We start from the raw sequence: 26,391 nt of genomic DNA on the forward strand, positions 1-26,391 counted from the left end.
ACTAAAAAATAATTAGAAGCAAACATTTTTCTCTATAATTTTAACACTGAATGGAAAAAGAACTCTTCAAATCTAGTCCAAAAGTAATTAAAATTTTAAATTTTAAAGATAATATTCAATCACTATGTCAATAAACAGACACATAGGTCAATAAAACAAAAGAGAGAGCCTAGAAATACACCTAAGCATATACAGTCAATTAACAACAAAGGAGCCAGGAATATAAAATGGAGAAAGGACAGTCTCTTCAATAAATGGTGTTAAGAAAACTGGATGGCCACATGCAAAAGAATGAAACTGGACCATTATCTTCCACCATACACAAAATTTAAATGAAAATGGATTACAGACTTGAATTTCTGACGTGAAACCTTAAAATATCTAGAAGTAAATATAAATGATAAGCACCTTGATATTTGTCTTGTCATTGATTTTGGGGATCTGACACCAAAAGTGAAGGCAACGAAGGCAAAAATAAACAAGTGGGACTACATTGAGCTAAAAAGCTTCTGCACAGCAAAGAAATCATTAACAAAATGGAAAGGCAGCCTGCTGAATGGGAGGAAATTTTTTCAAATCATATTACATCTGGTTAGGGGTTAACAGTTAATATGTGTAAAGAACTCATACAACTCAATAGGAAAAAGGCAAACAATCTGATTAAAAATAAAATAGGCATAGGATCTGAGTAGATATTTTTCCAAAGAAGACATACAGATGGCCAACAGGTACATGAAAAGATGCTCAACATTACTGTCAGGGAAATGAAAATGAAGGCCACATGAGGAAGCACCTGTTAGATGGCAGTTATCAAAAAGACAAGAAATAATGGCGAGGATGTGGAGAAAAGGGAACATTGTGCACTGTTGGTGGGAATGTAAATTGGTGCATCCACTGTGAAAAACAGTATGTAGTTTTCTCAAAAAGTTAAAAGTTGAATTACCTCATGATCCAGCAATTCTACTTCTGAGTATTTATCTGAAGAAATTTGAAACATTAAGAGAAGAGATATCTGCATTCTTGTATTCCTTGCATTATTTTTTTGTTGTTGTTAACAATAGCCAAGATACAGAAACAATCTAGATGTCTATCTATGGATGAATGGATTAAGAAAATGTGAGACAGTGGAATATCATTTAACCATAAAAAAAAGTGAGATTTTTTCATTTGTGACAGCATGGATGAACTTTGAGGGCATTATGCTAAGTGAAATAAGTCAGACAGAAAGATAAAAATGGTATAGTCTCACTTATATGAGGAATAAAAAATCAGAAAACCAAAAAACAAAACTTTAACTCTTGGATATAGAGAATAGATTGGTGGTTACCAGAGGCAGGGGTTGTGGGGTAGACAAGATGAGTGAAGGGGGTCAAAAGGTACAAATTTCCAGTAATAAAATGAGTAAGTCATGGAGATGTGATATGCAGCATGGTGACTATAGTTAATAATATTGTGTCTCACATTTGAAAGTAGCTAGGAGAGTGGATCTTGAAGACTTATAGAAAGGAAAACATTTTTGAGTTATGTGTTGTGATGGCAGTTAATTGGACTATTGTGATCATTTTGCAATATATACAAATATCAACTCATTATATTGTACACCTTCAACTAATATGTCAGTTATTCCTAATAAAAAGAATAAAAAGAATAATCCAATCACTAAGCATTAAGGTAATGCAAACTTTTATTCATTTCTGAGAAAGATACACATTTCAGTAATGTCAAAGGAAGTCCTCATACCCTTTAATAGAGACTATGCTTTGTGAAATCTTTCTAAATAGAAAGAATTGCCTGGAATTCTTAGAAAGGTTTGTCACAACCTAACCAGGAAATAAATTCTGTCCTAAAGCTGAAATGTATTAGGTAGAAACAGTAAAAGGGCCTTTAACCAAGAACTGGCTGAAATAGTTCAGAATTACATCTATAATCTGAGTAACGTCCAAGGACACTGAACTACTAGTGTCTCAGAGGTGAGCAGATTTTACATTTCTTGTGTGTCAGCTATGACTCATAGTGTATAGGCATTATCTCTTTAACATAACAAACCAAAATGATAGATATGATTTTTCACACTTGAAAATAATGGTCTGAAACAGGCCTTAGAAATTATATAATACAGCAGTGTTAACTGCTTCACAGGAATGCTGTCCAACTTTGAGAATCATGTCCTTTAATTTTGCTAATTCTATCTATAGTATTTTAGAACATTTAAAAGGGGATTGTGTAGTATGTTTCAGTGTTGGGTACAAATCCTGTCAGTAAATGGTAAATCTAATGGAAGCCAGTTCCAAAGAAAGATGTCGTATTTCCCAGAACATGAGAGAACTTTACCTCTTGTGTATGAAAGAGAATAATGTAGGGGCAAAAGGACACACTAGAAAGGCAATGAAATGGCATATTAAGTGTGTTTTTTGTTTTTTTTTTTAACAATTACTGTGTGCTTTTGGTATAAGGTAAGGATTGTGTTTCAATTACTGTTGATCTACAAAGCATTCTTTTGATGATTCTTCAGTCCCTTTAATTGCCCAGACCTAAAACTAATACTCCAAAATGTTCCATGAATCCAAAAAAGTTGAGGACCAATGATCTCATGCAATCCTTTTACTTCATAGGTGAGTAAACTGAAGGCCTGAGTGGTTCAGTGATTTAACCATATTCAGTGAGCCTGTCATGGCAAAGCCAGAACTAGAATACAGATTTCCTAATTCTTTTTTCCATTCTGCTTTCTCCCATACCATGCTGCATAATCTGAAGATAGTTGTAAAATTTGTGTTTTTTAAAACTCTTTAACTAGTAAGATTTTTATGATTGTAGTAAATGACCAAAGGAATGAAGGAAAATAATTTACACATGCATTTTTAACAGATTCATCGTGGTATAAATGACATACAGTAAACTACACAAAGTTAAATTGAACAACTTGTTATATTTTGACATAATATGTACACCATAACCATAATCAAGATGATAATCTTTGCCTCTTTGTAATTCCTCCCTCTCATTTTTCCTGTTTACAACTTTATTCCCTGGCAAACATTGGTTATCCTGGAACTATAATAGTTTGCATTTTCTAGAGACTTACATATATATATATAGAATCATATAATATTTTATCCAGTTTTGGTCTTGCTTCTTTAACTCAGCATAATATTATGGGAGCTATCCATGATTTTGTGTTTATCAATAGTTCATTGCTTTTTATTGCTGAGCAGTATTCTAGTGTATGGATACACCATTATTTGTTTGCCTGTTCACATATTATTAGGCATTTGGGTTGTTTCCTGTTTTACACTACTATAGATAAAGTTGTTAGGAACATTGGTGTTTTAAGTCTTTGTATAGATATATGCTTTGGTAAATTTTGGGTAAATACTTGGGAGTAGAGTGGCTGGTTCATATAGTAGATTTATATTTAATTTTTAAAGAAGTTGACAACTTTTTTTCAAAAATAGTTACACATTTTATTTACCGGCTGGTAGTACATGAGAGTTCCAGTTGTTCCATATCCTCACCAACACTTGGTGTGGTCATTCTTTTTAATTTTAGACATTGTAATAGGTGCATAGAGGTGTCTCATTGTGATTTTAATTTGCATTTCTGCAATGAATAATGATGTTGATCAGTTTGTCTATTTGCCTGTTTGATATTGTATTCTTAAAGCTCATAAAGCAGATGTTAGTTCTAGTCACTTTATTGTAGATCCTATTGCATTTTCTTCATAGATGATCATATCACCTACCAATAAAGAACATTTCTTTTTCTTCAATTTTGGATGACTTTTGGGTTTTTTTGGCTTATTGCATCAGCCAGGTCAGTGTTGAATAGAAGAGGTGCTAGTGAACATTCTCATCTTGTTCCTGGTCTTAACAGAAAAGTATTCAGTCATCACTATTATGTATGTCAGCTGTACATTTTTCATAGATGCTCTTTTCAGGTTGTTACTTTCCTTCTATTTCTAGATTCTTCAGAGTTTTAACCTAGAATATTGTCTGTCTTGGTAAATATTCTTAAAGGAATGTATGTTCTGCTCTTTTTAGTTGATGTGCTCTATAGTTACCAGTAGTGTCAAGTTGGATGATAGTGTTCGTCAAGTCTCTTACATCCTTACTGAATTTATGTATACTTGTTTTATCAACTATTGAGAGGTATTGAAATTTCATTCCAGAATTGTAGATTTGTCTTTGTCACCTTGAAATCCTGTTTTCTGCTTTGTGTATCTCACAGATCTGTTACTGGATACATAAAAACCTTTTGCATCTGGTAACAGTATAGTACTTTTTGTTCAGAAATGTACTTTGCCTAATATTACTATAGCCAATCTAGCCTTTTTTTAAATTATTAGTATGAGCTTGGTATCTTATTTTTCATTCTACTTAAAACATAAATCTTCATCCAGTCTAAAATGTCTCTGCCTTTTAATTTGGTTAAGATTATTTGTATATAAAGTGGTTTTTGGTATGTTTGAATTTTAATCTACCATCTTGCTATTTCTTTTCTGTTTGTCTAAGCTTTATTCTCTTGTTCTGCTTTTTTCGATTAACTGAGCATTTGTTTTATGATTCTCTTTGGACTTTTGGTTGACTTATTTATTGACTGTTGTATTTTAGAGATTGCTGTAGGGTTTATAGTATTCATATTTAATTTATCATAGTCTACCTTTATATTTATAACACTTCAAAATAGTATAAGAATGTTAAATTATTGTATTCCAGTTTGTCTTCTCCTGGTCTGTGTGTTACTGTTGCCATACATTTTGCTTCTGAATATGTTATAACACTACACTATAACATTATTTTATCTTTAAATAGTCAATTGTGTTTTTTAAAAAATATTTATGTATTTATTTATTTATTTAGTGAAGGTCCTGGGAATTGAGCCCAGTACCTTGTACATGCATATCATGTACTCTACCACTGAGCTATAACCTCCCTTCATTAATTGTGTTTTAAAGATCCATACATAATATGAAAAAAAAGTATTACATTTATCCATATAGTTATCATTCCTAGGCCTCTTCATTCATTTGTATTGATCCATATTTCTGTCCTGAATCATTTCCTTTATACCTGAAGATCTACCTTTAGCAGTACTTGTAATGTGGTTCAGCTGGTGATAAATTTTTTAATCTTTTGTATGCCTGAAAAATCTTTATTTTGCCTTCGTTCTTTACTGTTATTTCACTGGGTAAGAAATCTTTAGATGACAGTTTTTCTTTCAGTAGTTAAAAAATGTTGATCCCTTGTCTTCTGGCTTGCATTGTTTTTGATGATAAATCAACTTGTTTCTTTAGCTTCATTCCTTTGTATGTAATGTCTTTTTTCCCCTCCAGCTGTTTTCAAAATGTTCTCCTTTCCTTGGTTTCAAGTGATTTACTTACTGTGTATCTCTTCATGTCTCTTGTGCTTAGGGTTTGTTAAGTTTTTTGCATCCACAGATTTATAGTTTGAATTCAGAAAAAATTGAACTGTTACATTTTTCTGGTCCTCCTTTCTTTGTGGACTCCAATTACACAAGTACTAGGCTTCTTGAAGTTTTCCCATAGGCTACTAATGCTCTATTTTCTTCTACTCATCTTTACTTCTGCAAACTCTTCTGAGTACTCTACTAATGCCTTCTTAAAAAGTTTTCCATTTTGGTGTTAATTTTAGTCAGTAGCCTCAGGCTTAAGTAAACTTTGATGAGTGGTGTATACACCATTCATGTCTTTCTCCTGCTTTTAATAGTTTAGTCACACACATGCACTGATCAAGTACTCCTTGAGGGGGAGTACTAAGGGAATATGCAGGACTCTCCTGTCTCCCTTCTTTTGTTGTGGTCTAGAAATTTTCTTCAGGCTCTAAGCTCAGGCAGTTGTTGAGCTCACCTTGTTTGTTTCCTCTCCTTCGGTATCACAATCCATTATAACCTGATGTCTAGTAATTTAAGAACTGTTTTATGTCTTGCTCAGTTTTCAGTTGTTTTGATGGGTATTCATAAATCTGATCCCTGTGACTCCATCTTTCACTGGTAGTGAAAGTGCCTCATACATGTGTATTTTTAATGACAATTTTTTATTATTTGGAAAATCTTACCGTACTTTTCAAAGATTTTTTTGTAAAATAGTCACGTTAAGTGTTCTTAACACACACACACACACACACACACACACACACACACACACACACACACACAAGGTGGACATAACAAGTCTTTTCGTGGGGATGGATATATTTATTACCTTGATTGTGGTGATGGTATTCATCAACTTGATGGTATGGTGATGTGTGTATGCACATGTCCAGACACATCAAAGTGTGTGTAAATATGTGAGAAAATTTTATATTAACTGTACCTCAGTAAACCTGGAAAAGAAAAAGGCCAAGTATATTTCATTATTTCCTGGAAACTTAGTGATAATTTAATCTAACAATTTCATCTTTGAATTTTCTCTCAAATATATATGCTTTATATTTTATTTATGGTATTAAATACTTTTATTGAAATGTTTATTTTTCTGAAAGGTATACTAAAATATATCATTTAGTAATACATTCACTTACAATTATTTCATTTTTGGAAAAATAATAGTAAAATAAGACCCCTAGTTAATTTTCAAATATGTAAAATTGCACTGTTTCAACAAGAATTTATTAAAGACTTGATTTACCAGCAATCTATTGCCCAGTGTAGGACATATAAAAGACATAAAAATAGAACATTTGTTTCAGAAAATCTTATAATGATAATGGAGATATGAGATTAAGATGAAGCTTAAAGAACAGAGCAGTTGTATCTTATTAGTGAGAACTTAGCTGGGGCATTTCATCTTTTCACAGGAATTTTATGTGCTGACAAATTTTCTTTTCAATTTAAATTCTTTCTTAAGTTCCTTTAAGAAATATAGTGTTTCGTTTCTTTACATTAAACATAAGATATTATTCTAAAAGTTTTACAAATACATTCTCATTTAATCATCATCATAACTCAATGTAGCAAATTCTTATGTTATCCTGAGTATGAAACTGTGGCATAAAGGAGTTAAAGAACTAGTCCAAGACCATACAGCTAGTATATATAATTTTATGACATATTGAAATAAAATTATGTGGTTATACATCCTTAACACTGTATTGCTTTATTTATCTAATCCTGTTCACTGGTTTAAAATGGTTAAAATAATAAAACATTTTATGAATGGCAAATAAAAATTTACATGTATTTTTCATCATATTTACATTATAACTATTAAGGAAAGGAAAGACATTTGATAAATTTTTTCTAAGTATTATAGTATTTAAAGCTGTATTGTTAAAAAGGTTATATATATTGTATTATGATTTTAGCTAATTACTTTCCCAACATATAGCCAAATATGGATGTTTAACATGTGCTATTGTATAATTATAAATTTTAAAAATACATTAATGGAGTTCATTTAGGAATGAAATACTGTTTTCAGTCTCCAATTTATAAGGCTAATAAAGTTGATACACACTTTTTTTGAAAAGTGAAGTAGTCCAAAGCACACTAAATGAAATGTAATCATTTAAAACTCTCTCAAATGTTAGGGGTGGAAACCTGCACATACAGAGATGGGTGAATTATTTGATTTATCTTTGCAAGAGAAAGACAGAGAGGTAGAGAGAGAGAGAGATGGAGAGAAACCAAAAGAGAGAGACAAGAAGGAAGGGGAGGAGGAGAAAAGAGGAGAAGAGGGAGGGGAGGAGAGAGGGATTGAGTGTGAGTGTGTTTAGTATTGTTAGATGTATAAAGATGTACTTAAATCTTTTAGGCATGGAAGAATATTTTTGCCATAATGCAGCAGCTCTGGCAGTGGAAAAAAATTTAACAGCAATTTTTTAAAGCTGTAACTGTTTTGCTTTGCTAATATAGCACTTATTTTCCCGGGTACAAAGATACTTACGGTCTTAGTGGTTAACCTTATCTTAGTATTGATGCAGGAAAAACGGATGTGGGGAGTGAGGAGGGCCATGTCCCTGAGATGTGCCCTGCCAAGTATGGGTCCTTGGCTTTGTTACGGAAACGACAGGCCAGCCAAGAAACAAGCACCACTTGGAGGGTTGGAGTACTCAGATGTATTATGCCGGCGGGCTCAGAGGGGCTTCTGCTCCAAAGCTCTGAGCACCTCAAAGATGTGCGCATGAGGTTTTATAGGGTAAAGTACAAGCTTGGGGTATTCGGCCAATAGGCATGGAACAGCTTTAGCAGCATCATTATCACAAAAGTGGAGGCAGGGAGGCAGCAAACCAACATTCCAAAGCCAGATATATATCTTTGAAAATCCAGCTGGATAGCAAAAAACATGAAGAGCAAACCAACACTAATTAACTTAGATTTACAAGTTAGTCCAGCAGAACTCAGATCAGTATTCCCATACTTTGATTTGTGAGTTATCCTGCCAGCCCAGCCCAGCTTTTCCTTCACATTGCTAGACTTGTGAGTTATCTTGTTAGCCCAGCCTGGCTTTTCCTTCACAGCTTCACACAGGAAAGAATTCAAGAGCGAGCCACAGTTGAGTAAAGGTAGATTTATTCAGAGAGATACATTGAAAGGCAAGAGAAAGGCTACGAGGTGTGGGGGTTGGGTGCTCAGATTAAAAGTAAGTACACACTCCATAGACAGAGTGTGGGCTGTCTCTGAAAGGAGAGAGAGAAAGGCGGTGGCCGCGAGGCACATGTTGCCAGTTTTTTTGGGCTCAGTGGCCTCATATTCTAATACAGTGGAAGGACCAGTCTAACTAGTCTGGGGAAAGAGATGGGATTCCCAGGGAGCTGGCCATTTCCCACTCTTTGACCTTTTGTGACTAGCCTTGGGACTGCCATGGTGCCTGTGGGCATGTTATTCACCATGCTAATATATTACAATGGGCATATAATGAAGCTCAAGTTCTGCTAGAAGTTAAATCTCCCATAATCTTGAGCCTCAAGGCCTACTGGGGGTTGAATCTTTCACCATTTTGATGTTAATTGCTGTAGCATTCCTTGGATGGCTGTACCCTGCCCCCTTTCTGTCTCAGTATCACTGCAGAGACAGTAGCAGTCTGAATCTAGAATCAAGTCATTTAGCTTAGAATAAATGGACAGACATATTTTTGCAGTTTAAAGACTCAGTTTCTAGTGACCCAGTTTTTGGCGTATTACTGTCATGGTGCACTCTAGGTTTTCCACATACTGTTTCTGTCCTTACTGAGCCAGCGACAGCATGCTTGATTTTGTCAGTTTATACTTGAATACCTTTAATATGTGAATCCATGCATCCTACTCACCATTTATCATTCTAGCCCTCTAGGGCAGATAAACATAAACACACAAATGTATTTTGGCTCTTTAAGTGTTATAAATATCCTGGGCTATATTTTGTTCTTAATGTATATTGTATGTTTTTTGAAAAAGAGAAAGCTTTTTAGTCCATTTGGAAGTAGTTAGTGGCTTTACACCTCCACAAAGTGAATTTTCATGTTGTTAACTTATTCCTGAAGAGGCATTGTTTGCTTAATTCTTATAAAAATTGTATTTTAAAACCGTGACTTAAAGCTAATAAATTAGTTAATGAATTTTAGTGACAGGAGATATCTTAACCTGCCTTTAAAGCATTATTAAAAAGTTGATTGTGTATTACCCTTAGTGTTTTCTCTGACCCGTCGGAGATGTTTTGTTCATATTTGCATTCAAATTCCTTCAGCTATCAGATTTTGTGTGTTTCCTTGATGGCCATTGGAAACAAGTTCTTTAGGACATGAACTACCAAAGAGAAATTATGAAATAGATTTGATGACCATGCTGTGATCACACTTCTACAGTATTCTTAAGTATATAGCTTGCGTTTGACACATTTTTATTATGTCTGTCTTACCTTTGCTTTTCCCCTCATAGTTTTTCATTCTGCCCCTGCAGACTTTGCCTTCTTTTTGTTCTTCATTAATTCAGGATTCCAAATGTGGACTCAATTTTTTGGTCCACTTTTTCCTAACTGAAGTGTTTGCTAATAATGATAATTCTGGATGGGAGCACTCACAGAGGGCTTTGCAGGGACAAATTTCTTATCTTCAGGGTCCAAAAGGGACATCTCCAAAGGCTATTCAAAATTTCCCAATTTCCTTTGTTCAGCTGGCTTGCTTCAGAATGCAGCTGCTTTTCTGAAAATCATCACATTGTCAAAATGCATTAAAGAAGATAAATATCTTCTGTGAACCAGTTGAAAAGACAACACAATACGGATATCTGTGGTCATTGATCAATGTTTATTTAACAGTGTGGTGATTTCAAAGCAAATGCAGTGGAGGAAAACATTACACCTTGTGTGTATAGTGCCACATTAATGGACTTATTCAAGTTTGATCTTTGCAAGCTAGGAAAAGAATTTTATGGTTATTAAGAAGTTGGGAAGTTCTGTAGGCCCTGCTAATCTATTCTGAACTAAAATGGATTTGATATGATCCAAGTGTAATTCGTAGTTAAATTTGACCCTCTGTTACCAACTGTGGTTATATGGACAGAGAAATATCTGATTTATCTGAAGAAAATTTTAAAAAAATTTTTATTTAATGTTTTAATTGTATTAATCAGTCAAAAATATGTACTTAGCATTTATAATACCCCAGGTATTGTGCTATTTAATGAACACATAAATGTGTAAGATAGATATGATATTCCTCGTTTTACATTTAGGAAAACTGAGGCACAGGTAAATTCATTATTTTGTCCTAAGTTCACCCTAAAAGCAGAACCAGATTTTGAAAAAAGATGATATGGCTAATAAAATGTGTTGCTTTTGTGAGGAATACCCTTCAGACATTTTCTTTTTCCTTTACTGTTTTGTTGTTGTTGTTTTTTTGTTTGTTTGTTTTTAAACCTCTGTTGCTTTGTAAACGGTATATATAAAGCTAAGATCATGGTCAAAATACATGGAAAACCTTTCTACCTCTGGGGAAGGAATAGGGAACCATCTTGTCAAAGACTCATTAATGCTGTGGAAAGGTAGAAGAAAATTCCCTCTGCCCCTGAGTCAGTACTGAGAAATTATGCTTGGCTCAGGAGTCTGTGCTGTGAGCAAACAGGACTGATAATCTTGGGGAAAGGACCTCAAATTCTCTTCCATTTCAGACTAATCATTGATGGAAGAAAAAGTTTTTGTCTTCTAAGGGGAGCAGGGATAGAAATGCTAGGAAAACTCCAACCAAGAAGACTCGGGAACACAGAGATTGTCTTAAGACTGATACTAAACCAGGACAACAGAGAACCCACCTGATTTATATCATAAGCCCACCAATAGTACTTTTCTCAGAGCACTGTTGTGATGATCATAATAGCCACTGTTTATAGAGCACAGTGCCTTGGGTTAGTAAGGCCTCAGAAATATTAATACCAATAAAAATATTACAAATGGGAAAACTAAATATGTAGTAAATATGGTTAGTATTGTTACTCTTATAACTATAAGCAGTAATAATAAAAATGGAGTTTAGGAGGTTTCAATTGCCTTCTAGAGTCAATAACTATATAACTTTAAAAAATTAAGTTACTTTATTTTAACTTAAAACTCAACAGAATCATTATTTTTATTTAGCTTCTTGGTGCAGAAAATATATACTTTATTTAATTATCTAAAATTTATTTGTTTCCTTATAACAAATCTGGATATAGAAGGAATAATGGAAATAAATAATATTAGCAAAACTCAGTTTAAAACTTAGTCTGATCCAGTAATTTTAAAAGGATCTTGAGGTTGAAGTCAGTGTTTTGAGATGATAATTCAATATTAAGTTTTCCCCATTTTCCCCTTTTTCCTCTTACAGTTGGCATTAGGATATGAGGAAAAGGCTTATATGATATTGAGGTAATAGGAAAAGGGAAGAACTCTCACCTTATTTCTCAGGCTAGTCCTTGGGTGTTTACAAATATAAACAAATCTGGACTTCGGTAAGGAGAAACTTAATCAAAAGGATTATTGTACCTGGGGGAGGAGACTGTTTGTTGGAGCAAGATCACTCTTGCAGTAGGGGTAGGGTGACCGTTGCAGTGTGTAAAATCTACTTGTGGATCTGCAGGTGCATCAGTTGGCAGAATGGGCTTTTCTTTTGCAGGGAGGCACACACAGTCTAGAACTAACTGGGTGTGGGAAAGTGGGATGAGTGGTGGTGTGATAGGACAGTTAATTAGCAAATATTTCCCCCTGAGGTCAGCTAGTTCTCAGGAGAGGCTGTGAAGAAGTTTTTCTTCAGCATTGCAATGTTCAAAAGTGGGTGAGCATTCAGGGGCCTTGGGAAAGAAAGAAACCTGACTGAAGTTTGGTAAAATTAGTGGGTATTCTGTCCAGATTGCTTGGTGGGGATGAACAGTGCAACTAATCATTTAGGATTCAAAGAATGAAAATTTGGAGAGTCTTTGTCTGCCCTTGTCATGGGTAAAATAGGGGTTACCCATAAGTCTTAGTATCTAGGTCACATAGGGAAGAGTGGTTATTGGTAGTCAGCCATTTCTCGGAACACGAAAAAGGTTGGGGAATTCTTGAATTGTTGTGTTTTGGGAGCACAGTACTAAGGTAAAATTCAACATTGTCACTACCAAATGGAACTTTGCTGGCAAACATAGCAAATATCCCTGGTTGGTGAACTTGCTGCCTCCTCTTTCTCAGCTCAGTCTGAACAGAGAGATTGATGTCAGATGGCTCAGTTTCCTGTTGCCTCTCTTTGGTGCTGAAGACCACTGTGCATCTATGCCAGAGCCTCACTTTGGCTCTTGGTCTAGATTGGTCTCTCCTCAGCCACAGTGCCTCAGTCACACAGAATTACAAGTCAGGTCTGCCAGTCCTCAGCTCAGCATACACACCACAAAGGAACTGAAAGTTGCAAACCAGAAGAGCTGGCTGCCTGACCTTTCTTATTTATTTTCTTAATTTATCAGGAACAAAAACATCAGTGTTGGATCACCCTGTACCATGACTTTCTTCAGAGTCTTAGTTTGGAGTGGTGAACAGCTTCTTTTTAAATTTTTCATTCTAGTTTTTAATCGAGTTTTATTGAGATATAGTTGACATGCAACATTGTATTAGTTTAAGTTATATAACATAAAAATTTGATATATTGAGTATATATTACAAAATGATTACCACACAGTTTAGCTAACATCAGTTATTTTTAAAAATATTTTTGCTCTGTATATTAGTCAACACTTAAAAATATATTAAAAGCATGTTATTAGGTCCATCAAAAGCATATTCAGATATTCACTAGGTGGTCAGAGTTTTAATTTTGTAAAAGTCTTTCTCAAAATTGTTGGTTTATTTTCATTGGCATAGTTGAATGTATCCATGTATAACAGTAACAACAACAAACAAAACCATCGTAAGGGAAAAATGGAACTTTTAAAAATTAAATGCTGATGAAATAATGCATATAATTTGTACATCATTGAAAGTAAATTATTTCTCTTGAGGTAAAAGATGAATGTCCTATTAAATATATTAAAATTTCAGAATTGAAGATGTCTTAGTGTTTTTAGAAGCTACTTTGTCTGAGGAAGTGTTTGAAAAAATACAGCTGAAAGAATATTTCCTTAAAAGTAGTTACCAGGGTCACTATTTTTAAAAATACATCATTTGTGATATTGCTGAGGAAGAATTTCATCTTGGAGCTAAGAATTCTCATGCTCATGTTTTATAATAACAGATCATGTCTTTGCGTCATTAAAGTTCTTTGACTCTGTGTTCTCTTTCCAGTTTAAATTGATGAGATAGCAAATGTATGGAAATTTATTCTACCTATTTGTAGTCTTCATCATATTCAAAGTTAGATGCATTTGTATGGTATGGGTTGGAGAGAATGGCAGGTAATCAGAACTAATTAGGAATTCACACACAGGAATAGTTAGAAGTACAAATTATAGGTATCTTCATTGGTGGTTTGTGAGAATGGAATGCCAACTTTCTTACGTGTTTGTAAGTTCTGTTTATTTTATAAGCCATTACATAGCATTCTGCTCCAATTAGTTACACTAGTATTTATCTTAAGGCTTTATTAACCTGAGTAACAAATGGACACATGTTTTATTGAGGTGGACAGCATACTGAAGTCAGTAGTTTCCCAAGATGATTTAGACCCTAGATAGTTATTTCATTGGTTTATTGTGCTCACCTCTATTAAAGACAATTATATCATATTGAAAAAGTAGTGTGGAATAATGACAATAACATAGGAAAAAACAAATGTTGGAAAAAACAAATTTCAGTGTGAAATCCTCTACTGAAACAGTTTCATCTTGACCAGAGATTTCGGGATTCTCATAGTAGGTAGTCACTCAAGACTCCCTAAAAGGAGTATTTTAGGACCTTGTGCCATTTTGATTATCCTCAAATTACTAATATTAATCTTATAAATTATAGAAAGTACATATTCAAAATACTGGTAAATGATTTCTGGTTTGCATCATTAACTATAAGTGTGCATGATGAATAATAAATCCATGCAATTGAAACACAAAATCTAACATCCTGTCTAAAAGTAAGAACAAAAATAGAATGGAAATTGAATAATATCTGGAATAGGAACTAATCAGCTAGTTTTGTCCTTGTTTATTTTATCTTCCTGTTTACTTATCTTTCTTCTCTACTGGACAGTAAACAACTTATAATAAGGCAGATTCTAGGTCTTGTATATGATTGCATTTCAGGTACCTGGCTTGTTTCCCCTGACATAATAGCTCAATAAATATTTGCTTAATCAGTATTTCTGAAAATAATCAATGGCTGACTGAAACATTTATTTGTAAAGTTCCTGAAGGAGACTTTTGTGAATGAAAGATCAACTACAGGCGTATATATTCATCTTGCATTAGTAACATCTCAGTTAAATTATGCTCCATATCCATAGGTTCTAAGAGCACTGGTGCTGCTGCTGTATATTGCCGCTTTTATGTTCTGCTATAACTACACGCTCCCCAAGTCTAACATGAGCTTTCTTGTATCCTTTTTCTCATTGCTATCAGCTTAGCTCAGTTCTTTATCACAGAAAAATTGGCTTACAGCAACAAACTAAAAACTGGTGTCTTTGTCAAAAGCAGAAAGTGTTTTACTTAATTCTCTTTTCTTGCCATTTGACAATGGTACAATGACTGATGACATTTCTTATTATATTGAATTATCATTTTTTTCATTGTCATGTTTTACACATTTTTCTTGATCAAAACAATGTCTTATATAGAAAGGTGGAATCTGTTAAATAAATTTTGATTACCTTATTTAATTCCCATCTTTAATCCCATTTCCTTCCCCTTTGTATTTTCTCTGATATTTAGATATTTTTAGAGAATACAGTCTTAGCAATGTTTCCATGTTTAGTATTTACCCACATAATTATTTTAATCCTTTAAATCTTTGATTAGAAATCAGGAATCTGGTCTCTTTTCTTGAGTCTGTGTATGTGTATATACATATATGTGCACATGATGTCAAGACAATAAAGCAATTCATTTCCAACATTCTGTAATCTTTTGTATAAGATTAGATGACTATTAATTATTCTGTGATTTCTTCAGAAGATGTTAAAGACAAAACCATTTCTAACCCTTTTTGGTGTCATTTTATAGAGCGCTGTTTGGTGATGTGCATTGATAACTAGATCAACATAATTTTAGGTTAATTCAGTAATACTTTTTTTCAAATTAGGCTTTGGATATTTTCCCTAATTTTGAAAAGAATATCAAGGCTAATAATGAGATTTTCTATATGGATAGACTTTCCTTGAGGTCAGTCTATTCCCAGGATCTGAACCTCTAGTTATGCATAAACTTGCTTCTTTAAAATAAATGTATTTTTACTTCTTCCTATCTTAAAAGGCTGGTGTATATTCATTAGGACCAGGTGGATTTTATGAGGAAGACCCTTTCCTAAGTCAAATCTTACAAAGGCTTTGGGTATAAAGGGGACTTTATTAAACTTGTTGGTTTCCACTAAGTGTATTCTGGAAAGACTGTTATGAACTGTCAGGAGCAATTCTCTTCCTTGACTATTAAATTGTTTGCAATCACTGAAGTTAGAGGGTTCCTTGGTTATAAAGCAGTCTCAAGGATTTAACCCTCCTCAGTGGTGTATAATTAGCAAGTGGGTCCAAACTTTCCTTCAATATCAAACTATATTTTGTTCATGTGAACATGTATTTATGTCTGTGGAACTTCTGTTTTGTTGCTTGATTTGGGGAAAGAGTTTTTGAGATTTTATTTTAAACATCTTTTTTCTTTCTTTAACCCTGGATTGTTTGACAGATTCTTCCTAGGAAAAAACTTTAGTTGTTAGGCACTTGTTATATGTATATCAGAGGGAATTTTACTCATAAGATAATCAGATAACCAGACTGTTAAAATTAGAATAAACTCAAAGGATGTATACCTAGAATAATTTACATGTATTACATATTTTACATTTACATGACAAAAACGATGTTGAATTTTGGTGATGTTACTAACAAAAAACTTGAGCAGGTCCTATGAGTTAGTCACTGTGTTATCCCATTTAGTCTTCACAAAGCTCTGAAAGAAGGTTTTGCCAAGGTTACCAAGACACAGAGATAACAAGTGCCAGAGTAAAGTCTGAATCTGCTGGTATAATTGCCGCACTTGTTAACACTGGACTGAAATGACTTTGTTACACATGAATTACAAAATGTGGCTTCAACACTAATGTTTGATTTTTATGTGTTTTATATTTGTAGGTCATATCAATATTTCTAATTTTACTAGAAAAAGACTATGCACATAATAGGCATTTAATACATATTTAAAACATAATAAAGTTATCATTTAAAATAATAATACAGCATTACATTTTCTGCATTGGTAGTGCTTGAGTAGATAAAATACAACAGTAATTTTGTGATAAATTTTATATACTTGACTTGGGATGAACACAAACAAAATGCCAGAGTAGAAGAAATAAGTAACAAACATCAAACTACTTTCACATAGACAGAAAGTGTGCAGAGTATTTAAAAATCACTTTTGTGGTAGTAGAGCAATGAGAGCATTCATGTGGAACCTATTTCATTTTAGAATGTATTTCTAGTCAAGGAAAACCAGAATTCTCCCCATGGAAGAGTATCTAGATCAAAGAAACTTCTTCTTACTTCAGATTCTTAAATCACAAAAATATTTGGAACACATTTCAAGCTCCTGGTGTCCATTGGGTTTATTCTAACTCTGAATATCTGATTATTGGTCATTGGGAAGAAAATCTTTCTCAGGATGTGCAGTTAGTTGCTATGGGAGAATATTTAACATGCTTAGTAGCAACATATTTTCCCAATTATCCATGCGAGAAACAAGGTAGGGGACCTCTGCTGTATAAACAGATGGTGAGAGAATTTTAGGTGACTGAGGGGATTGCAAGCAAGAGGGTAATAATTTTACATAGCTATTAAGACAATAAGAAGGATTGATACAATTGTCCCCTTAAGGCATAAGAGTGAATGTTGGCTAATTATAAAAAATTAACTGACCTACTGACCTGACTATAATGTAGGCAAGAATGAATGAGATCAGGGTACATAGACACCATGGGATCTGAATGAGGGAGTCCACCAGTTTCACTTATCAAGAAAGTGGTTATTGATTGCTTAATATTCATAAAAAACAACATAATATAAAATAAGACATTTAAAATATACTAACTCATGTAGAATTAATTCTAAGTTAAAATGCAGACTCATTACATGGAATGGTTACTATTTGACTTGAGCACTTCCTGATTTGTGGGTAAGTTGTGGGGTGGAAGGAACATCAGAATACATTCTTATGCTCTTCTGGTAAGGTCTGAAAGAATTTTGGGTAGTACTAAGCTCCATGACACATTTATACTGAATTTTCGATACAACTGTGAGTAATCATCATGGCTAAATTAACTGAAGAGAGATTTAAAAGAAATGTGTATGAAATGAAATTTTATTTCCTCAAGACTGTTTGAGAAAGAACTATACATCTCCTTCAACAGACATTACTATGCACTGAATATATAAATTTTTTAGATAACAGGCTATCACATAAGCACCACATTCTTTAAATTCATATTAAGTATTTTGAAAATAACTCTTTACAGAGTGCATTGCACATTTTTTTATTCTCCTTCAACAACTGATATTCATAATAATTCAAAAGGACTCCCACTTGTTGAATTTATGCTCATGTTCCTTTACCTTGTATTCCTTCTTTCTGGACGTCTGCAGTCACTGCTTCTGGTGTATTGTGACCCTCCTTCTAGTTATATCTTTCCTTTGAAGATTTTCAGCCTACTGGGATCTGAAAAAACAGACAGTCCAACTTCTTAGATCTTGTATAAATGAAGAGTAATAAAAGTCTGAGTGAAGATTTAGCAGCCTTTGCCTTAAGTTGAATGGGCTTCATACATCAGATTTCAAGTAAAAGTCAGACAATCATCACTAAAACTGTAAAGGAAATTTGAACACTAGATTGAAAGAGGAAAAGTTAGAATTTAGGTCATTTCCGGTACTCTTTCCAGAGAGCCCTTTTTTTGGTCTTTCACATTTCCAACCATGTTCATTTATGTTAATTAAAATAATTGCAGTTAGTTTTTAGAGTTCTTATAGAGTGTGAGACTAAAATGAAGGATCTGATGATATTTTAAAGCATTACTTAAGGAAATTTTCTGAATTAAGATCTTTAATAAAAGACATCTTAATATGATAGTATGATTTGTTTTCTAAATTGGGATATTTTGAGAATGAAAAGGAGTGCTATTAATAATTTTGTTAGGAGAGTAAATATGAACTGAGATTTTTCCCTGGCTAGCCAAGATGGACATATGGTCATCCCAACCTGAAAGTGTCCTGTTTGCCAAAAAATCCATCAGCTATAATTTTTTCAGTGAATTAAAAACATTTTTATTTAGTTCAACCACTTTCAGAAATTATGTTGTTTTATTTTCAGGATCCAACACATTTATCTCTAGTTCCCTAAAACTGGAGCAAAAGAAAGCACATAGTTAATACTACGTTTTTCCTTTTGGTCTTCTACATTAAAGTCATACAAGGAAGTCACAGATCCTTGTTCAGACCTTAGTTCACAGCTTAATTTTAGTCTTCTTTTATATATTAAATAAATAGTTTAGGGGGGGAAAACTGAATAAATAATGTTTTTTCTAGGAAAAAAAGTAATTTCTTTGAGACTTTTTGTCCACCTTAATGCTTCTAGATAATTCCATGTTTTCTTTGAAGGCTTAAATATTTTTTATTTCTTCTTTGTGATTTTTCCTTGGAAATCCTACTTAGTAGGTGCCAAAACATATTTAGCAGGTGGTAGCTAATTTTAATTTTAATGAAGCTAATCTTTTCAGAGTAGAATAACATAAGGTTTTACCATCTGTGTGTCTCCTATTTAGTTTAACCATGTTGGAGAAATCTAAAAGAAGACCTATGAAATAAAAAGCTCTATGTTGTTCAACACCAGCCTTAAACACCTGAAAGCATTACTATTTTATTTATTCAGTTATTTGTTCGTGTGTCTATTTATTTGTTTATTTAATTGAAATATGGTTGATTTACAATATTAGTTTCAGGTGTACAACATAGTGATTCAATATTTTTATAGATTATATTCCATTTAAAGCTATTGCAAAATTATGGCTATATTTCCCTGTGCTGTACAATGCATACTTGTTGCTTATATAAAATAGATAAGCACTACTATTTTAAATATGAAATGTATATAAGGAGATTATAAAGGTTAATATAATAGCCTCTAATTTTTAAAAAAAATTATACCTTCACAATTTGGATCTGATGATATTTTAAAGCATTACTGAAGGAAATTTTCTGAATTAAGATCTTTAATAAAAGACATCTTAAAATCTGGCTGAGAATTTTCTCAGAATAGAAATGCTAAATAGTGTTTCAAGAATCAGACAGTTATAAATATTCTTAATCATTCCTTATGTTACACGTCATCACAGATTACTTCCTGACACAATCCTTGTTTTCAACTTCTGTTCTGATGCACATTTAAACCTCCCTATTTGCTTCTGTTTTACTGCTAGCAAAAATTAAGTACCTGTCACCTTTATGGTGGCATCTAAATTTTCACACATTTAAATTTTTTTTTATGAAAAAGAATTATGGCATATGCTTGTTTTTTTTATTTTGGGAAATCAAAAATTCTCGATGCTTTTAAAAGTCACTTCTTAAATCTTATGCTATATAAGTAATAAATACAACTGTAAAACTGAACATTTAGTACATACTTAAGAAAGTGTTCAGGATTTCATGAGCTCACTGAAAGTAAAAAAATGGACTAAAAGAAAATATATATCTATGGTTGAAAATAAAGTGAGATATAGAAAATGAAGGGAGGCATTAAGGAGGAGTGTGTGGGAGGAGAGAGATGTAATAACTGATTACAGTGTAAGAATAAAGAGGTGAGCAAAGAATCCACACTTGCATGAGTGCTTTAGTCATTTTTGCTCTAAGTAGTCCTCTAGAGTTGTATAAGGAGTATAATATTATTTGAAGGTAAAGAACCAGCATTATCTGGAGAGGCTGTGGAGAAAAGGGAACCCTCCTTCACTGCTGGTGGGAATGCAGTTTGGTGCAGCCACTGTGGAAAACAGTATGGAGATTCCTCAAAAGACTAGGAATAGACTTACCATATGATCTAGGAATCCCACTCCTGGGCATATATCCAGAAGGAATCCTACTTCAAAAAGACATCTGTACCCCGATGTTCATAGCAGCATTATTTACAACAGCCAAGACATGGAAACAGCCTAAATTACCATCAACAGATGACTGGATAAAGAAGAGGTGGTATATTTATACAATGGAATACTACTCAGCCATAAAAACTGACAACATGATGCCATTTGCAGCAACATGGATGCTCCTGGAAAATGTCATTCTAAGTGAAGTAAGCCAGAAAGAGAAAGAAGAATACCATATGAGATTGCTCATATGTGGAATTAAAAAAAAAACCAAACAAAGCATAAATACAAAACAGAAATAGACTCATAGACATAGAATATAAACTTGTGGTTGCCAAGGGGGCAGGGAGTGGGAAGAGATAGACTGGGATTTCAAAATTGTAGAATAGATAAACAAGATTATACTGTATAGCACAGGGAAATATATACAAGATCTTACGGTAGCTCACAGAGAAAAAAATGTAACAATGAATATATACATGTTCATGTATAACTGAAAAATTGTGCTCTACACTGGAATTTGACACAACATTGTAAAATGATTATAAATCAATAAAAAAAGTTAAAAAAAAAAGAACCAGCATTATTAAATGGGTCCAAAGTCAACTCATGATTCATTGCAAAGTGGAGTGAATTTCAGAACTTACTTAGAAAAAAAGCACTGCACTTTTTTTTTTTTTTTTTAAGAAATAATGAACTTTGGGCATTAAGGGCATTTGTATGTACCAATTATGCTTAAATAACAAAGATAGCAAAACTTTTGCAAAAGAGAAATTTGCTAAATAGATGAAAAGAATAAGATGATTAATATTAGAAAATTATTTTCTTTTCAAAATCATTCCCTGAATTTTCTTTCTTAAGAAAGATGCTCTAGTGTATTTAATTGATTTTAAAATTATTAACTACTTAATAGATGGATCAGGAATATATAAAACATGACAAAATTAAAAGTGATTTAAATTATAAATTTATCAGGTACAAAGTTTTTTAAACATCTCTGACAGTATTGTGCAAATTAATAGGGAAGCATAATTATGTTGACATGCAGCTGATAGAGGCTATGTCACTTCTGTAAATGTACAGATGCATATTCCTTCAGATATTCTCTGAGTTTCAAGCATTTTACTAAGATTTGTGTACATGTGTTTCTTTTATTAACAATCTTTATCCAGGAATTTAGTGATTCTTTTCTACCTCAAGATTTTCAAAATCAAAATTGTTTTCCAAATATCTTATTTTTCCTTCATAATTTCTGGTTTTGTGTTTTGTTGATCCTCAGTAGTAATTCATTTTCCTACTTTAGGTACTAAATTGAATTTTATTAAAAAAACAATTTTTTATACATTCCTTTGGAGATTAAATTAAAAATTCTTCTCTTTAAAAGGACATAAATCTCTTTTATTTCTCTTATTTTTTAATCAGACTGTCATTTGACTTCTCTGGCAACTCTTTTATTTGGAGCTAATCTTCTCTTTGTGTTTTATGTATTCTTCCTTTCTTTGACAGCCATTAATTTGCCGTCCACACTCTGGTTGTTGGGATGATTTAAATAGCTAAATCTATAAATTGGTATGCAGGTGTCTTTGTACAGGGGTACCCCTTTGAAGGGGTAGCGGTTGTCACAAAATCTTTCTCTTCTCCTGGAGGAATCTTTTCTGCTCCCTGATTTTCTCAACCTCAAATGTAGGCTCTGCCTTCCTCAGGTCTCTGGAAAACAGTGGCCAACACCTGATTTGACAGCTCCTATGGGGCCACCGAAACCACCAGATCTTTTTGGCAGATGTTTCTTTTTTTAAAATTAATTTATTTTTATTGAAGTATAGGTGATCTACAATATTGTATTAGTTTCAGGTGTACAGTAGAGCTATTCAATTTTACATACATAAAGATTCTTTTTCAAATTCTTTTCTGTTATAGGTTATTACAATACATTGAATATAGTTCCCTGTGCAATAAATAGGTCCTTGCTGTTTACCTATTATACATATAGTAGGGTGTATATGTTAATCCCAAACTTCTAATTTATCCCTCCCCCTACCTGCTTCCCCTTTGGTAACCATATTTTGTTTTCTGTCTGTGAATCTATATCTGGTTTGTAAATAAGTTTGTTTGTATCTTTTTTTTAATACTCCAGATATAAATGATATCATATGGTATTTGTCCTCTATCTGTCTTACTTCATTTAATATGATGATCTCTGAATCCATCCATGTTGCTTCAAATGGCATTATTTCATTCTTTTTATGGCTAAGTAATATCTCATTGTATTCATTGAAGATACATATCTATCTATCTCTCTATCTTTATCCATTTATCTGTTGATGAACATTTAGATTGCTTCCATGTCTTGGCTGTTGTAAACAGTGCTGCTGTGAACATTGGAGTGCATGTATCTTTTTCTGTTAGAGTTTCCTCTGGATATATTCCCGGGAATGGGATTGCTGAGATATAATGTAAGTCTATTTTTAGTTTTTAAAGGAACCTCCATACTGTCCTCCATAGTGGCTGCACAAATTTATATTCCCACCAGCAGTGTAAGAGGGTTCCTTTTCTCCACACCCTCTCCAGCATTTATTATTTGTAGACTATTTAATGATGGCCATTCTGACTGGTGTGAGATGATACCTCATTGTAGTTTTGATTTGCATTTCTCTAATAATTAACCATATTGAGCATCTTTTCTTGTGCCTGTTGGCCATATATATGTCTTCTTTGGATAAATGTCTGTTTAGATCTTCTGCACGTTTTTTGATTGGGCTGCTTGTTTTTTTTTTTTTTTTTTTTGATATTAAGCTGTATGAGCTGCTCATATATGTTGGAAATTAATCCCTTGTTGGTCTCATTTGCAAATATTTTCTTCCATTCTGCAGGTTGTCTTTTCATTTTGTTTCTGGTTTCCTTTGGTGTGCCGAAGCTTAAAAGTTTAATTAGGTCCCATTTGCTTATTTTTGCTTTTATTTCCATTACTCTAATAGATTGACTGAAAAAAATATTGCTGCAGTTTATGTTAAATGTTATTGTAACATTCTGCTTATGTTTTCCTAGGAGTTTTAGAGTATTCAGTTTACATTTAGGTCTTTAATTCACTTTTAGTTTATTTTTGTATATGGTGTTAGAGAATGTTCTAATTTCATTCTTTTACAAGCAGCTGTCCAGTTTTCCCAACATTGCTTACTGAAGAGACTTTTTTCCATTGTATATTCTTACCTCTTTTGTCATAGATTAATTGACCATAAGTGCATGGGTTTATTTCTGGGCTTTCTGTACTATTCCATTGATATGTTTGTCTGCTTTTGTGCCAGTACTATACTGTTTTGATTACTATAGTTTTGTAGTATAGTATGAAGTTAGGGAGCATGATTCCTCAAGCTCTGTTCATTCTCAAGATTGTTTTGGCTATTTGAGTGAGTGTTTCTTAAATTAATATTCTTCTTATTTCATGAGGACCTCACAGTATTACTCAAACCCCTCAGAACTCCCTTTTTTCCCAACAATTCATTCATACTCTGTTCCATACACCGAGTTTCCAGCTCTGGTCTCCATTATTTCATTATGTAAAAGACTTGTATACTATTCTTCTGAATGACAATAGAAATGTAGGTGTATCTCTGATGCTTCAGCCCTGTCCACCAGTCCCAGAAGAGCCTTCTCTCTAGAGGAGTGATGGTTAATTGAATTACACTGGGGAAGGAAGGACAGTAGGAATGCATTCAGGAATGTCTAGTGATGTAATTTCAGAAGTATACTTTAATTGACAATAATTTGGCAGCAATTGAATTTTTCTATAATAGAAGCAGGTAATACAGTTCAGGGGTGGCCAACTATTGTGTGACAGGAAATGAAGTGAATATTGGCTAAATTATCTGGTAAGTGGTATGTGGTACCAATGGGCTCATTCTCCCAGCAGTGCAATTCAACATTTGTTGAATACTTAAAGTATGCTCCGAGCTCTGTGTCTAGCTGGTGTGTGAGAAGAACTAGGAATAAGACAAGGATCTTGATTTCGATGTGCTCACAAAAAGGGTTTGCACAGGAAACATGAGGGCAATGGTGAGAATGTCAGCTTACGGGAAGTTCTAGCTTCATAGTGTTCTACAAGAAAAATGATTACAAGGTACAAAGACAGTGTCACACTGGCACCATCTCATCATGCCTTCTCCCTCTAGTACCAAAATTTTGCAAGCTCCTTAGTACCCTCTCTGAGGTATATGTCATTTCAAGCTTCAGTGAACAATACATGCCAGCAGCCTACACTGTCTCGTTGCCCAGTTCTGCAAACTAGTCTAGTAGATTGGGGTCCAATAACTAGTCACAGTGGAAATACTGTGAGTCCATACTGTCATCAGTATTTAAAATTTCTTCCTGCTACACTTTTAAAGTTTTATCCTAAGAACTAAATGTTTGCTTACATATATTTGAGATTGTGTTTAATATGACAATAAAGACAAATAAAACAGAAGCCATATGCAGCAGCCTGATAGTTTTGTTTCTAGATGTAGGCATAGACTCTTTCTTTAGATTAAATTTTGAATTTACTTCATTCTTACATCATAGTACAGTTTTTTCTCTTTTATGTGACTTCTAAGCAGAATAGCTTATTAATATATATGTACCTTTTCTTGTTAATTCCTTTGGAAATTGTCTTCTGAACAAATTATGAATTAAATAGTCAGTGTTTCTTTTTTGAAAACTAATTTAGTTAAGAACCAAATGATCATACTTTTACTACAGAGTGAGCAAGCATTTAAAATATTCTAAAAATGTATTTCTGTTACAGTTAAGAAAATTTCCATTTCTACTTTATAAATTCAATTAATGTTAGAAAGAATAACTTTGTCTGCTTACATTAGTTTAGAAATTATGTGTAAGCTAAAAGCTTTATTAAAATTATCATTAATTAAAACTAATATCAAACATTCCACAATTATTAGAGGTTAAATCAAATTTTCTGGAAGATTTTCTGCAGATGTTTTCTACCTTAGGTAAAGCTGTTGCTACACTAAAATCAAATGGTTAAATAAAAAAAAAAGTTAACACAAAAGTTTATTTGATTTTTCTGGATAGTCTTACGGAATATAGCATACACACGTGCATCTACTTCATGCATTAGAAGGAGTGTTTTAAGTAAGAAGGCTGGTCTGGAACATCAATGGTATAGTTATCATATAAGTACTTTTTAAGAGTGAATTACTTTTTGATACAAAGATACGTGTTATTCCCCCCAAATTCTTGGAAATCTATTAAGCAGCATTGTTTTGAAGATAAGGCAAATATTTTGCAGATATTGTATGACTATTATTTTGCAGATAATAGCAGTGATCTAATGCCAGGTGATTTTCAAAAGTAAAGGTAATGAAGTGAATCTCCTTATTACAGGTGATTTTAAAACGAGTCCCTTGAAATGTGGATACCTTGACCATAAATTTATTTAAACACTTTCTCCTCTAGAAACCCAGAAGTCCTTGCATTCATTATGTACATGCTATCTAGCAGCTGAGAATGTGACAATAAAGTGGTAATACTTCATATACTCTTTATAGTAAGCATGTACTATTTTCTTAAACAAAAATTCACTTGAATTTCAGAGATCATAATTTTAAATAAGGTGGAGTTTCTGCTTTCTGAATCTCAGCAAAATAAATTTACTAAGGTCATTTTGACATAATTAAGCAATTAAGATTGTAACATCTTGGTATT

General features: G+C 33.1%; 1 protein-coding gene and 1 long non-coding RNA gene across 4 annotated transcripts in view; both read left to right on the forward strand.

Moving 5' to 3' along the window:
* The window catches only part of GRID2 (glutamate ionotropic receptor delta type subunit 2), a 1,267,610-nt gene that overhangs the window by 142,048 nt on the left and 1,099,171 nt on the right, over positions 1 to 26,391 (forward strand). The window lies entirely within an intron of this gene.
* On the forward strand, positions 1,366 to 19,848 carry LOC116657493. Its single transcript, XR_004312607.1, has 3 exons — positions 1,366 to 1,481; positions 2,759 to 2,760; positions 19,838 to 19,848. It is a non-coding gene; the product is annotated as an uncharacterized LOC116657493 (long non-coding RNA).

Source organism: Camelus ferus, chromosome 2 (assembly GCF_009834535.1).
Source record: "Camelus ferus isolate YT-003-E chromosome 2, BCGSAC_Cfer_1.0, whole genome shotgun sequence".
Classification (NCBI taxonomy): Eukaryota; Metazoa; Chordata; class Mammalia; order Artiodactyla; family Camelidae; genus Camelus; species Camelus ferus.